Source organism: Amblyomma mixtum, chromosome 10 (assembly GCF_055824585.1).
Source record: "Amblyomma mixtum isolate Tamu chromosome 10, ASM5582458v1, whole genome shotgun sequence".
Classification (NCBI taxonomy): domain Eukaryota; kingdom Metazoa; phylum Arthropoda; class Arachnida; order Ixodida; family Ixodidae; genus Amblyomma; species Amblyomma mixtum.
The window spans coordinates 149,713,557-149,726,315 of record NC_143021.1 but is presented as its reverse complement, the minus strand read 5'-3'; the positions used below and the strand labels follow the sequence as shown (position 1 = coordinate 149,726,315).

At 48.4% G+C, this 12,759-nt stretch overlaps 1 protein-coding gene across 4 annotated transcripts in view; it reads right to left on the bottom strand.

Annotated features, from left to right (window-relative positions):
* Positions 1–12,759, bottom strand: part of LOC149327339 (uncharacterized) — a 65,905-nt gene that overhangs the window by 31,773 nt on the left and 21,373 nt on the right. For 2 of the 4 annotated variants that reach the window (XM_089562704.1, XM_089562707.1), the window contains exon 1: positions 7,235–7,383. The exons of 1 other annotated variant lie outside the window; for it this stretch is intronic. The gene's annotated coding sequence lies outside the window, so the exon portion shown is untranslated. Of the gene's footprint in view, positions 1–5,125; positions 5,202–7,234; positions 7,384–12,759 lie in introns of those variants that run through there. One more of the 4 variants, XM_089562705.1, reaches the window with a different exon arrangement.

Sequence of the window (12,759 nt, the reverse complement as noted above, 5' to 3'; positions counted from 1 at the left end):
GACGTCCTACATTGGTTGGCGGTCATTTTAATGCCGCGCATCGCCCTTGGAGTTATCCCTGTTCTAGTGTGTGAGAAAATGCAGTGCTAGGCATTCTTAATGAGGCAGAGTTTGTGATTCTGAATCTCCAGGCACCGCAATCCACGTGTGGGATCATCCCCAGTCTCATCCTTCCTCTTCAGACCTAACATAGTCGTGTGGTGCACGCCCTGTCTCCTGGGCCCGAGGAATAGAATGGTGGGTCCATGATTACCATCCATTGCTTATCGGTTTAGATCCCGATTCCCGGCGTCGCCGTCAACACTGTTGCCCTGTCACAGAGTGGGACTTGTTCAGGTCGGCACTAAGTGACTGCCTGCTATCAATTCCATCTGATGAGCAGAAAGCTGCTTTGAAGCGCTTCAAAATGCCGCTCAATCGAGTTGGGTTGGATCTGCATCTACTTCGGCTCTGGGTAGCCCGTCTTCGTGCGGAACTGGTGGTCTTTCGAGACCCATCTTCATTGCAACGCCGAGACACATTATACCGGCTAACAGCTGCGACACGTCGACATGAGAAGCACTTTCCTCGCCAGCGATGGCAGAACCGGTGAGCGTCACTTAGGCTCATCGTCAAAGACTACACCTTTATGGAGCACCTTTCGTCACATGAAAATCAGCAAATGATCACAAGACCCCGTAAGTTCCGCAAGTCTTGCTTCGGGAGAGACGCCAAGTCAGTTGGCTGCAGAGCTCGTCACGACTTTATTTCCGGCTTTCGCCAAAACTCCAGCCCCGTTCGCCTACCCGAATTCTCTTCCTTCAGAAGTGGGCTCGCCTCCAAGTGAAGAGGACCTTGAAGGTATGCAGAAGGTTTTCACCATAGCTGATTATCTTGTCACCATAGATGAAGCGGAAGAGCGTAAAGCGCCTGGATAGGATGCATTACACATGACGTTTTCGAAAATATTGAAGACTGGCATTGGAGGATTTACTTGAGGGCCTGAACACAATTTTTACATCTGGATACGTCCCAAAATCGTGGAAACATGCTGGAGTGGCGCCCAACCCTGATCCCGGAAAGCATCTTAGCATGTTAAGCAACTTTGATAGCGCTTACGTACACTCTGTGCAAACTACTAGAAATTATGCTAGCTGCGCGGCTTTCATGGTGTCTAGAATGGTATTACTGGTAACACCGAGCTCGGATTGCCTGTCGCCCTCACTTTGGCACTGAGGACGGATTGGACTAGCTTCAAGCATGGTGCTACTCGAAGGCAGATCTTGCAAAATCCGCATGCTACTAATTATGGACGTTCACAAGACATTTGATAACGTCAGCCTCTCAGTGATCTTGGCCCTTCTACGTTGGCTTCATGTCCCTCCTCGAGTACGCAACTCTGTGTCTTCGTTCTTGGAAGACCGATGCATCGCCATAAGCATCGAAAAGGAACGTGTTGGCCACTTCACCGTAAAAAGGGGTGTACCTCAAGGATACGTGCTAGCAACAGTATTATTTAACAACGCACTGCTCCCTTTGGCATGGCAACAGACTACCATTCCGGATATCTTTTGTTTGCTATATACGGATGTTATGACGGTTGGTCAGTACACACGGACCTTAGCCGCCCGGAAGTAGGCCTTCATACCGCTCAAGACAAGACCTCTAAGTAGTGCACCATGATTTTCCTGGCACTCCCAGTTGAAAGGACAAACATTATGGCAATCACAAACCTATGGGGTGCTTACGCCTATACAGCTTTCCTTGAACGGCCAACTCTTTACTACAGCTTCGTCGATGCTGGTGCTAAGTGTCGACCTGGACAGCTCTTATCTGCACCACCGCGGGTGTGATCTCGACAGAAGGCCGCCAGTACGCTGCACCTGTTTCGTCGAACTGCCCAGAAAATAGGCGATGCGTGCTTTAATATGGCTCGAGCGTTAGTCCGCTCTTTGTTGCAACCTCGGCTTGTTGATCAAGCCCAGTTCGAACGCCTTACCCTAAGAGATTAGGGCCGCTTAGAAACCGACAGCACAAGAGCCCATGCGAACTATCACTGGCCTTTCTCGCTTGACGCCTATTCACACACTGCAATCTGAAGTTCAGCTGAATACCATTGGTGACCTCGTGGAGCAGCGCAGTACAGCGTGCAGCCTGAATGTACCAGCAACCCCTGCAGCATCTGCCCTAGCAAATTACTTTTATCCCACTTATCCGCTTTTTCACGGAATGCCTTAGGAACCCTGTTCTTGGCAGCGTCGCCATGTCACCGACAACCGATATCTAAGTCATACGCAACGCTCATCGTTCAGTGAGAGCAACAGCCTCATCTCCCAGCAGGCTCCATAGGCGCACTTCAAGCTTACGGGGGCGCAAGTGCAAAAGATCATATGTTGCACACTAGTCTCGTCTGTCCAGTTCTACCTAATGCACGCCAAACATCCATCACAGAGGCAACGCTTCCCTCTGCGTTAGCAGAACTCATTGCCATTCTCGTCGACTTGTCCACTTTAAAGGTCCTCCTCTGTACTCCACCACCAAAACGTCTCCTCCTATATACCGACTGAGCACAAGTTGTAAGGGCTCTACGACGCGTAACCATTCCCTGGGTATTGTTTTCGATGTGTGCGCCATTATGAAATCATATCCATGTCCTGTCTGAGTTGTGTTGGCTCGACGCAATACGCAGCATCTTAGGGAAGCGGACAGTGCGTCCTATCCACTGCAAGTGACATACCCACTTCCGCTACTGAAATTATCCGTTGAAGACGCCGTCCTGCCTAACAAGGAATTTCTCCGCTGCTCCATGCCTGCTTTAATTGCACCGCGTGGATCCAACATTCCCAGCTATTTAACGCGCCGTGAGGAGGCAGCTAACGACTGAGATCATGAATAGCACTTTACCAATATCTCTTAAATGAAAGATACACAGCAGCAGCATTTTGTCGGCACTGACCCATTGGGCAGAAACGTGGCGACTGACAGAGGGGTTCAGCTTAAATTCAGGACAATGCAGGGAGCCATGGAAAGAAAAATGGTAGGTGTAACGTTAAGAGACCGGAAGCGGGCAGAGTGGTTGAGGAAAGAAACGCCGGTTAATTACACCATAGTCGAAATGAGGAGGAAGAAATGGGCTTAGGCAGGGCGTGTAATGCGAATGCGAGATAACCGGTGGTCCTTAAGGGTAACGCAGTGGATTCCAAGCGAAAGCAAACGTAGCAGGGGGCGGCAGAAAGTTAGGTGGGCGGATGAGATTAAGAAGTTTGCGGGGGTACGGTGGCCGCAACTGGTAAAGGACGGGGTTAATAGGAAAGACATGGGAGGGGCCTTTGCCCTGCAGTGGGTGTAGTCAGGCTGATGATGATGATCATGTGTGTATGCTGTGCTGACGCCTGCGGTCCGGGCCTCCTGGACATCACAGACCGATCTTCTGAGCTGCTCCTTCAGTCCCCTTCATTCTACACAGGCGGCGTTAGTTCATTTCATACTAAGTTTCCGCGTACTTCGGGCGGCACGCAAGCGATACACAGGAATTCAGAGTTACCACCCCGGCTGGCACTGGACACTCGACCCATGGGCCCGGTTATCGGGTCTTGTTGGCATTTATAGCCGACACCTGACTGCACATGTACCGTGCTGGGTAAAAGTAGCAGACCCCACCCCTCCAAGTTCCGACACGTGCCACTCTGCCTTGGTGCGCCACCTCGCAAAGCACTTCTAGGGTCGAAATAGGCCTACTGCGCCGGTCTCGACAATAGAAGTGTTTTGTCAGGCGGCGCCCTCACGCAAAGTGGCAAGGGCCAACACTTGGAGCGGTCCGCTACTTTTGCCCCCGAAGGTACATATAATTTTCCTATGCCGAAGGGCATATTTGCGCAATAAGAAGAGTAATTAGGGTAAGGTCGGGTAAGTTCGGAGGAGCGTCACACCAGGTGCGCGAGAGGTTGCTCGGGAAGAGCAACATGGGTCGCGAAATCCTGACGGGTGGCTCTGATAGGAACAGCCACCTGCCAGTGCAGTGGCGCATCAGTTAACCGCTGCGCCACTTCACTGCACCACAAGTTCTTTTTTTCGTCCCTTAATCAAGCGACATGCATTACAGTAGCAGCACGCATATCATATCGAACCAGCCATCCACTTCAAGTTGCGCGCCCACGTGCCAGGACCACCATTTTCACTGCGTCATTTTTTTTCCGAACAGCCACAGACTGGAACGGCCTTCCCCACAAAATCATTTCTACTCCCTGCCCATCTTCGTTTTTGCAACTTGTATGTGACCATTTTTTTTTCAATAACTGTTTACTATGATCCTTACCGTTTTTATAAAAACCCACCGATTATGTAATGCCCCTACGAGGGACTTTTAAGGTAATAAACAGAACTGAACTGAACTGAACTGAACTGAAATGGCAGTGATACGAGGAGTCGGCAATATCTGTGAATGTTAAGCAGTGAGTGATTAATTCTGCTTATACGGGCATTGACCCACGGAGCTCCGAATGGTTTGCGGTTTGGTAGCCAATGCGAACGAAGTTTCACAAACGCACATAATACCAATCACATAATGAAACACAAGCCACCAACTGAAACTGTAGTAGTGCAAAGAGTTTTGGCATTCATAGCGCGTAAGGAGACTTAAGTGCAAACAAAGAATAACTGCGCAAAAAGGACGGGACAAGATAGAAGAACCACGCGGGACAAACGCGTTTATCACGTGTGGCTCTTTTTCCCTTTTGTCCTGTGCTTTTTGCGCAGTTATTCTTTGTTCTCATAATGTCGTACCATCTAGCCTCTCACAGCACTCTTCTAGACTTAAGTGCCCCTGCTTGTTTTTTTGCTGGCAAATTCTAGACTGCTAAGAATTTGTTTTGACTTGGGTTTTTTCAATTGGAAGGAATTTCCGAGTGCTCACAAAGAGACACGAATAGGATCCTTCCTCGAGCCTGTTTCAAGTGACATGTTTTTACTGCATTCTGAAAAACGCAGGAGCGATTAGCTTGAGGCGTCTGGAGTAGATAAGGTGATCAGATATGTAGACCGCTACTTTCTGGTAATGACGTGGGGGAAAGTTAGCTGAAGAGTTCTGCTACGAAACGCGTAGTCGTGACTTTTTAGCGATGTCCGCACAGGCGCACTGTGTGCGTACCTTGAGAAGAGCAGGCAGCAGTTCCTAATTGCTTGGTTCATTCTGAACGCAAAAATTGCGTGCTGTGTGTATCAGCCTGGAAGGAAACGAATATTCTCGACCGTCATTCTCGCAATTCCACTGACGCATTTGGACGTCAGCGGTAAAAAGTTGAAGGCAGACGACTGCATCGAAAAAAATAATTTCCTCTCATCGAAAACGTATTGCGCAACATTTATTGGTGCAAAACGCAATTCGCTCAATGACAGTTACGCTGCATATATGCATTTCCTCATGCATTAAAAGACAGCAATGAAATTTACTTTTTTTTCTCAATACAGACTTTTATTTGCTTTTGACTGCCAGTACACGTATGTGTGAACAAACTAGAACGTATGTGCGAAGCAATAAACAAAGAAAACGGACAACCTCGCTGCAAACGGGAACGTACCATTCTATCAAAATAAGGAAAACTAGTTTGCAATTATTTTTCTCCGTTGAAAAACGCTACGTGGACCAACGTGGCTTGCGCTTGAACGACAGATTGCGGGAGTGCCGTCACATATATCGTAGGTTTAGCTGGGGCTTCTGATTTTCTTGACCATTGCAGGTAATGCCGTGGTTTCATTCCACCATTAAACGCCACGGGGATGTGTGGAAAGGAAAAACTACAGGTAAGCAGGCTGGTTTTTGGGTGCGTACTGCATTTCAAAAAGTGATGGTTGGTTGGTTGGTTGGTTTATGCGGTTTAACGTCCCAAAGCGACTAAGGCTATGAAAGACGCCGTAGTGGAGGGCTCCGGAAATTTCTACCACCTGGGGTACAACTTAATCAAAACTCCTCTGTCTCTATCACGTGTTACGTTGCGCCTTCGTCGTGGGGAAGAAAACGGCATGGCTGCAGCGGAATGCCGACTAACCCCGAGACGCGCGTTGGGTGAGCGCCTGGATTGCCACGGAAGCCGCGTCCGTCTGCCCGGTTGAGCGAGCGTCTCCCCTACACCGCGTGCGAACGCACGTTCGAACGCATGAACTGCGCGGGAACGCCGCTCGTGGACATTCCGGCGTCTGCGCTACGTGGATGGCATCGTTCCCCCTCACCCAGCGCGTGACGACGGTGATCCCTCGGGAGTGTGTGTGTGTGTGTGTGTTTGTGATTGGTGCCACTGAGAACTTCCTTCCTCGAAAGGCCCGGCCCCCATCTAGGCAACCTAGGGAAAGAGAACTCTTTAAAACATCGGCAGCGGTACGGCCGACGGGCTTTTTCATCGGGCTCTTTTTCATCTGATGGTCTCCTCATGTGCTGTCCTCATGCAGCGTTCCAGCAGTGAGCGTCTCGTTACCGAGCTCACATGTAAATAGCGTAAATTTTGTTGTATAAAGTTTTCTCTCCTTGTCTTTTTCCCGCATCCTCGTCTCCGCCCTCCTTCATTCCCTCTCCGGCGCCCGACCATCCTACCTCATCTTTAACACACGCGAAGAAAATGCATATATGGATACCTGTTTGGTAGATGCTGCCTGAATCTATTGCTTTGTTACGTACTTTTTATGACACTTCCAGCCGTAAAGAGCTACCTGGCGTGAAGCTATTTTGCTGCTTTCTTCTTTCTCAGCCTCCGTAGTTCGCGCTGGTGCAACGTTCCAAAAGGTGCGCGAGAAAAATCAATAGGGTGCCAGCGCCAGTATCGTGCGTCTCCGTGAGTCCTTGTCCGTGATCAGGTTAATGTTCTGCAATGCTTTACTCGTCACATCGCTTTCTTTTAGAACTCATGTCGTAATTGTTGCAAAATATCGGCGCAGCCTGATCGCCTCTACTGAGCTCGCAAAGCAAGGATTTTTAAAAAATGTTAAACTGGAATAGATAAAGATGCAGTACAAGATTGAACTCACACTGAATAAAAATTTTAAAATTTTTGAATGGCGCAAAGGAAGAATCACAGGAAGACACGTAGGCGCTCTTTCTGCCTCCGTGTCTTCCTGTGATTCTTCCTTTGCGCCATTCAAAAATTTTCTGATGAACCAACTTGCCCAAGAGCAAGTACTTCTGTCACACTGACACATGCTTTTCCTGATCTTTCATCAATTGGCTCTCCTCGTTATCGCGTGCAGAGCGGCTGAGATGTTTACTTACCAGACAGCAGTTATGACAGAAAGCGCGGAGACGGAAGTTAAGCGGTAGTGCACTTTTATAAAAAAGGGTTCCCTGGCACGGGAAGCAGCTATAATTCGTGCAGCCCACAGCTGCAGACTAATTTAAAATGGCCTCCTTTATTCCGCGTAGTTGGCCCTGTGCCTATGCGCATGCGCGCTTCGCTGTACCATTTTCTCCGCTCCACCGGTTGAAAAGAAGCTGCGAAACTCGTTGGCGACCTCCACGCACGTGAGTCGCCAGCTGCCAGTCTGCATACGCATACGCACATGTGGAAATCGGCGGTGTAGCGGTTTGGTTTAAGTTCACGGCAGAGTTCTGTCACATAGAAGCACACTAAACAAAAGAGATAAGTTACTGCTCAGCATCGCCCCAGTTTTGCGAAAACAAGCGCTGAACCCTTCCATGCAACGTATACGACAAGTGCGCACTATGCGAAAACAGAACAACCTGTTTCATGCCGCTGCCTCTCCTTCGTCACTATCCCTTCCACGTGTCGAAACTGTCGGTTACTGGTTTATGGTTTGTGGGCATTTAGCGTCCCAAAGCGACTCAGGCTATGAGGGACGCTAAAGTAAACTACTCAGGAAATTTCCACCACCTGGGGTTGTTTAACGTGGTCTGACATGGCACAGTACACGGGCCTGTAGCATTTCGCCTCAAACAAAATGCGACCACGGTGGCCTGGATCGAACCCGCGTCTTTCAGGTGAGCAGCTGAGCGCTGTAACCACTGAGACACCGCGCTGGTCTGACTGAGTGGTTACTGTGCTGTTGGGTTAATATTTTTAAGGCTTGAGACAATTGCTGAGCCACTCGTTTTTACTGAAAAGTGCATCGTGAAGCTCGTGCACAACAGATCTACGTTATGTTGGGAGGAATCTGTCGTATACATCCTAATGTGAAAAGCAGCGCATGTAAGTTTATACCTTTCAGAAGACATCACCTAGTTAATCCCAAATGTAGACACTTCATCAGCCAACCTGGAAACTTTTCCGGTATATGGCCCGCTGCTCCTGCGCTTCTCTTCATTCCAAGCGCGGGGTGCCCCCTCTGTGGAGCTTTTCACTACAGCTAATTAGACACAAGGCGCCGTTTGATGCATGTCCACACAATCCCTAGCTACCAAGACGGGAACTCTGCTATGCAGTTCCCATCTCCAAAGGCGGGAACTCTCCCAAGACCACATGTGAAGCGAAACGTAGTATTTTATTTTTTTTCCGGCCACGAAACACTTCCATAAAGTATGGAATAGCAATACACGCTGTAGAACGCCGCCGCGTGGCGCAGCCACCATCAGGTATAATCAACATCTTCTCACATCCTCTCCCTCCCATCCCTCACATCCTCACATCCTCTCCGAAAAAACGAGGTGGTGAAGGAGTCAGGAATAGACAGATCATCTAAAATCATGCACTTGTTTGGCCCTCTAACAGATTCAGACAGCGCAAAAAAACTTTTGTCTACATTTAGCCTAATATGTTATCCGCGTATGAATCGTCTTTTTTTTTCTTTTGTGCCGCGGTAATCGCCTCGCTACTGAAGATTTTAACTCATTTAATTTTTTTTTAGGATGAGGCCTAACATAGACGCATCCTAAACGCACTAACGATGATACTGTGTGTCAAACACCTTTACCTCGGCATTACCTATTTACCTGTCCCAACTGCCCCTGTATCTGTGCGGACCTGGCCCATTGCCTCTTCTATTGCCCAGCTGCTCAGCAGTCGGGTTCCTACCCCCCACCTTCTTTATCCATGACCACCTGGCTCGACTGGCTTGGCGCTGAAGGGGAGGAAGAACAGCGACTTCTGGTCGCCCAGGCGCTCGACATACTCGGCCTGTAAATTATGGCCGAATAAAGGTATTGTACTACTACTACTACTACCTCGACATTTCACAAATACCCTCATGAAATAGTACTTCCTGCCTTTCGTAAATGCTTTTCAGAGGTAGTTTCCACTCATTTCCTCACACTGTTTTCAAAATACTTAACACAGGAGAAGTAACGGCCGGTAGTGAATAGCCTTGCTCAGGCTTTACTCCCAACATGTACTGCCAGTTTTATGGCCTATAAAGTGCTAAGCGCGAAAAGTACGACCCACGCCGTCGGCAGCATCGTCAATTTATTATCCAGCGGTTCCGTTTACAACGAAGCCGACAGGCTAAATTATGTCTCCGGAGCGGACGCATTAAAACCAAAACAAGGGACTTCAATTTTTCGCCCGTAAGATAGTTCATCGAGGTTTGCAGCAAGATACGTAGGTCCTACGGAAAGTACTTCAGGATGTTTAATCACCATATATTCGTTTTAGTTTTTCAAAAGCTTCAGATAAAAAGTTCGTCATTTAACTTTTGTAGGTGCGCGTATTTTTTTCCCCTCACTTACTGGTGCTTAGTCGCCTTCAGCATTACAAAGTGGAAGGCTGAATGCAGTGATATTGCATGCGTAAAGGAGCCGTTTGAAAATAATTCCGACGTCTTGCAGAAGTCCTGCGATGAACAAAAACTTTATCTACTAAGAAGAACTATGGATGTGTAATTTAGCTTAGCGTATAGCAAGGTGGTAACTGGTTTTATTCGTGCCTGGAGTGATACGATACCAGAGTTATTTACTCGAAGTATTGATTTTATTCCAGGCAGTGAAACGTGCCGCAGAAGGAGGTCCAGCAGTCAGGAAGACAGTAAAAAGGGTTTCTAAAGTAAACGGCTTATTCTGCTGACTCGGCCCATAAAGAACTCAATGAATTGGTGGCGGCGACAGCAAAAAGCGCGCTGGGCGGTTGTCGAGCAAAATACTTTCCTCTCGGCCGTGCTCCGTTTAAATTTGGCGAGGAACAATCAAGACACTTGCACTGACAGCGCAAAGCCGCTTATGTGCTTCGCGTTGTCAGGGCGCGTTACAGATCCTCGGGTGCTCGAAATTATTCCGGAGCCCTCCAGTACTGCACCGCTTTCTTTCTTTATTCTTTCTTTCCCTCCTTTATTCCTTCTTTGCGACTCGGTTCGGGTGTCCACCGAAATAGGCGAGAAAGTTACTGTGCCATTTCCTTTCCCCAAAAAACAATTTTCAATAATCAAGATAACGCGCCTAAGAAATCGCGCCCTGCCCCCTCTACACCGCCCCACGTAGGAGTGCCGAAAACTCATAGACTCGCCGGGCCTGTGAACACTGTCTTGCAGGGGAAATATCACCTCTTGCCTCCAAAATTCTTAGACGGGCTCCCGCCGATTCCACTCAGACAAACATAATCTGGGCTCCTGGCCACCAGGTTCAACGAGGCAATGGGGCTGCTGATGCGGCCGCCCGAGCGCTTACACACCGGGCTCCTCGTCCAAGATCTCCTGACTCAGAAGCTCATAAACTGCTTCTGCGGTTCCACGAAATCTTAATTCATTACTGCGACCACCATCGCCTCTACCCGGCCCTTGAAAAGGGGCTGAGTAAGGCGGAGGAGCGAATTCTGAGGCGCCTGCAGACAGGATCTCTTCTCTGTTCTGCCATCGCCAAACACTTTGATCCGAACATAGATGGGCGCTGCCCGCAATGTGGAGAGGTCCGCGATATTTTTCACATGGTGTGAAAATGTACTAAGAATCCTCCCCTTCCCGATTCCCATACCAACACTCCTACCCGAAAGGCATGGGAGACTGCCCTCCACATCTGCTCTACACTGGAGTCCCAAAGGGCACGTCGTGCGGTGTCCCGGACTAAGGATGAGGACCATCTAGCGGGGTCTTACCACCAAACTCTCTTTCCAGGTATTAAAAAGCTTTTCACTACCACCCTAAACTATCCCGCCCCCCCTCCCATAACCTAACAGTCGCCTACAATCCACCTTTACTACCTCTTCATGGGATAGCTGCTCTAGCTGTTCAGTTCTAGCCTGAGCGATCATCAATGGTGCGGACCCGTAGGGTGGCAGAAGCTATCGGAGTTCTGGACTGAGCACCCCGCCCACGAGTACCGGTTTCCATGACAGATTTCCTAAAATAAAAAAATAAAAAAATCACTACTGCCACCATCGGTCGCGCCGCTTCGTGCTCCGAGAAGCTTCTGTATCTTGCATGCATAGCTTGCAGCTTCAAAAACTACATTTCCTTCGTTGCAGACTCACTGCGCGTAGGAAATTGCGGGCATGGCAATTTTATCAACCTTTTTCTAGTGCTGACCCCATTTTAATGAATGTGCTTGCGAAGCGAATCTCAAAAGGCAAATAGAGATGTGGAAAAGGATAGAACTTGGCTGGTACTTTCTAGCGCACAGAGCATGCGGCTCGGTGGAGTTCATTTTCTGAAGCCGCTTTTGATGGAAAGTATTGGGACACTAAACAAATTACAGCGGCCCACTGCACAGAGTTTCGGGAATAACGGCGGTGCCCATGAAAGGGACGCGGGTATTAAACCGTTTTAGGCCCCCATTCTTCACGTACATTTGTGCTCTAACGTCAAAGAAGCTTAGAGTAGGAAAACAGCTGCAAGAGCACCGTTCACATATTCTCGGATTACAGTAGCCGGCGTTCTGAGAGCAGCTAAAGCCGCAATACATCTTCCGCATCTCGAGTGGCATCCCTTTCAATGGAAACACGGTACGAAGCGCTGACGGGGGACTACGCGGTGACAGTTTTATTATAACTTTATTGTACTGCGATGACTCCCAGGATACTTAATTTGGAAAAAAGCACTGGATTACATCTTAATTCATTGAAGCCTAATTGCGGTTACAGATCTCAAAAGCCCTACAAAGTCATTTGCGGATGATTTCGTGCAGCGAACAGTGGAAGGCAAAATTAAATCATGCATGGATAAAGTCGCCACTTGAGGCGGTCGCATTGGCCGTACCCGACGCCACAATGCGCACTTGTAGCGTGGGCTCCCGGTTCCTGTCTCTCAGGAGATGCCCTCGACTGAGCATGGCATGCTCAGCCAGAAACCAACTACCAAAAGACAAAGGGGGTTGTCATTGCTCAAACTGCTCGAGACTGGAACAGCCTGCCAATCGACTCCGTGCACCACTCCGATCCGCTACACTTCGCGGCTGCCATCCAATCTCTCATTAGGGGAACATTCAGCCCATCCCTCATGCAATACCCCATTTCTGTGATATTTGAAGTATTGATAATAAATAAATGAATTTGGTGCCCAGCTTTCACCTGTCACAAGCAAGAGAATGGTACTGAGTCTGTCTGAAGTTTGAAGTTTGTTTTATTTACATCATAGATGTGGGTAGGTCCGGGTAAAAAGGTGATCGCAGATCACTTGAGGGACTCCCGGATCCCCCTTTACATGGCATACAGCAACAAGCATCGGAAGATGGTCAAACGCTATAGACAAAAACTTTTTACACAGACACAGTTATACATACAATATATTTATACATCATAATTAAAGAATATACTTAACAACGTTTTGTTGCTTATTTAAAGGCAGCTTTAATTTCGCGCAAGCTGCTTTTGGAAATATCCATATTCATGGACTGTAATTGGTTTAATAAGTGTGGCATATTGT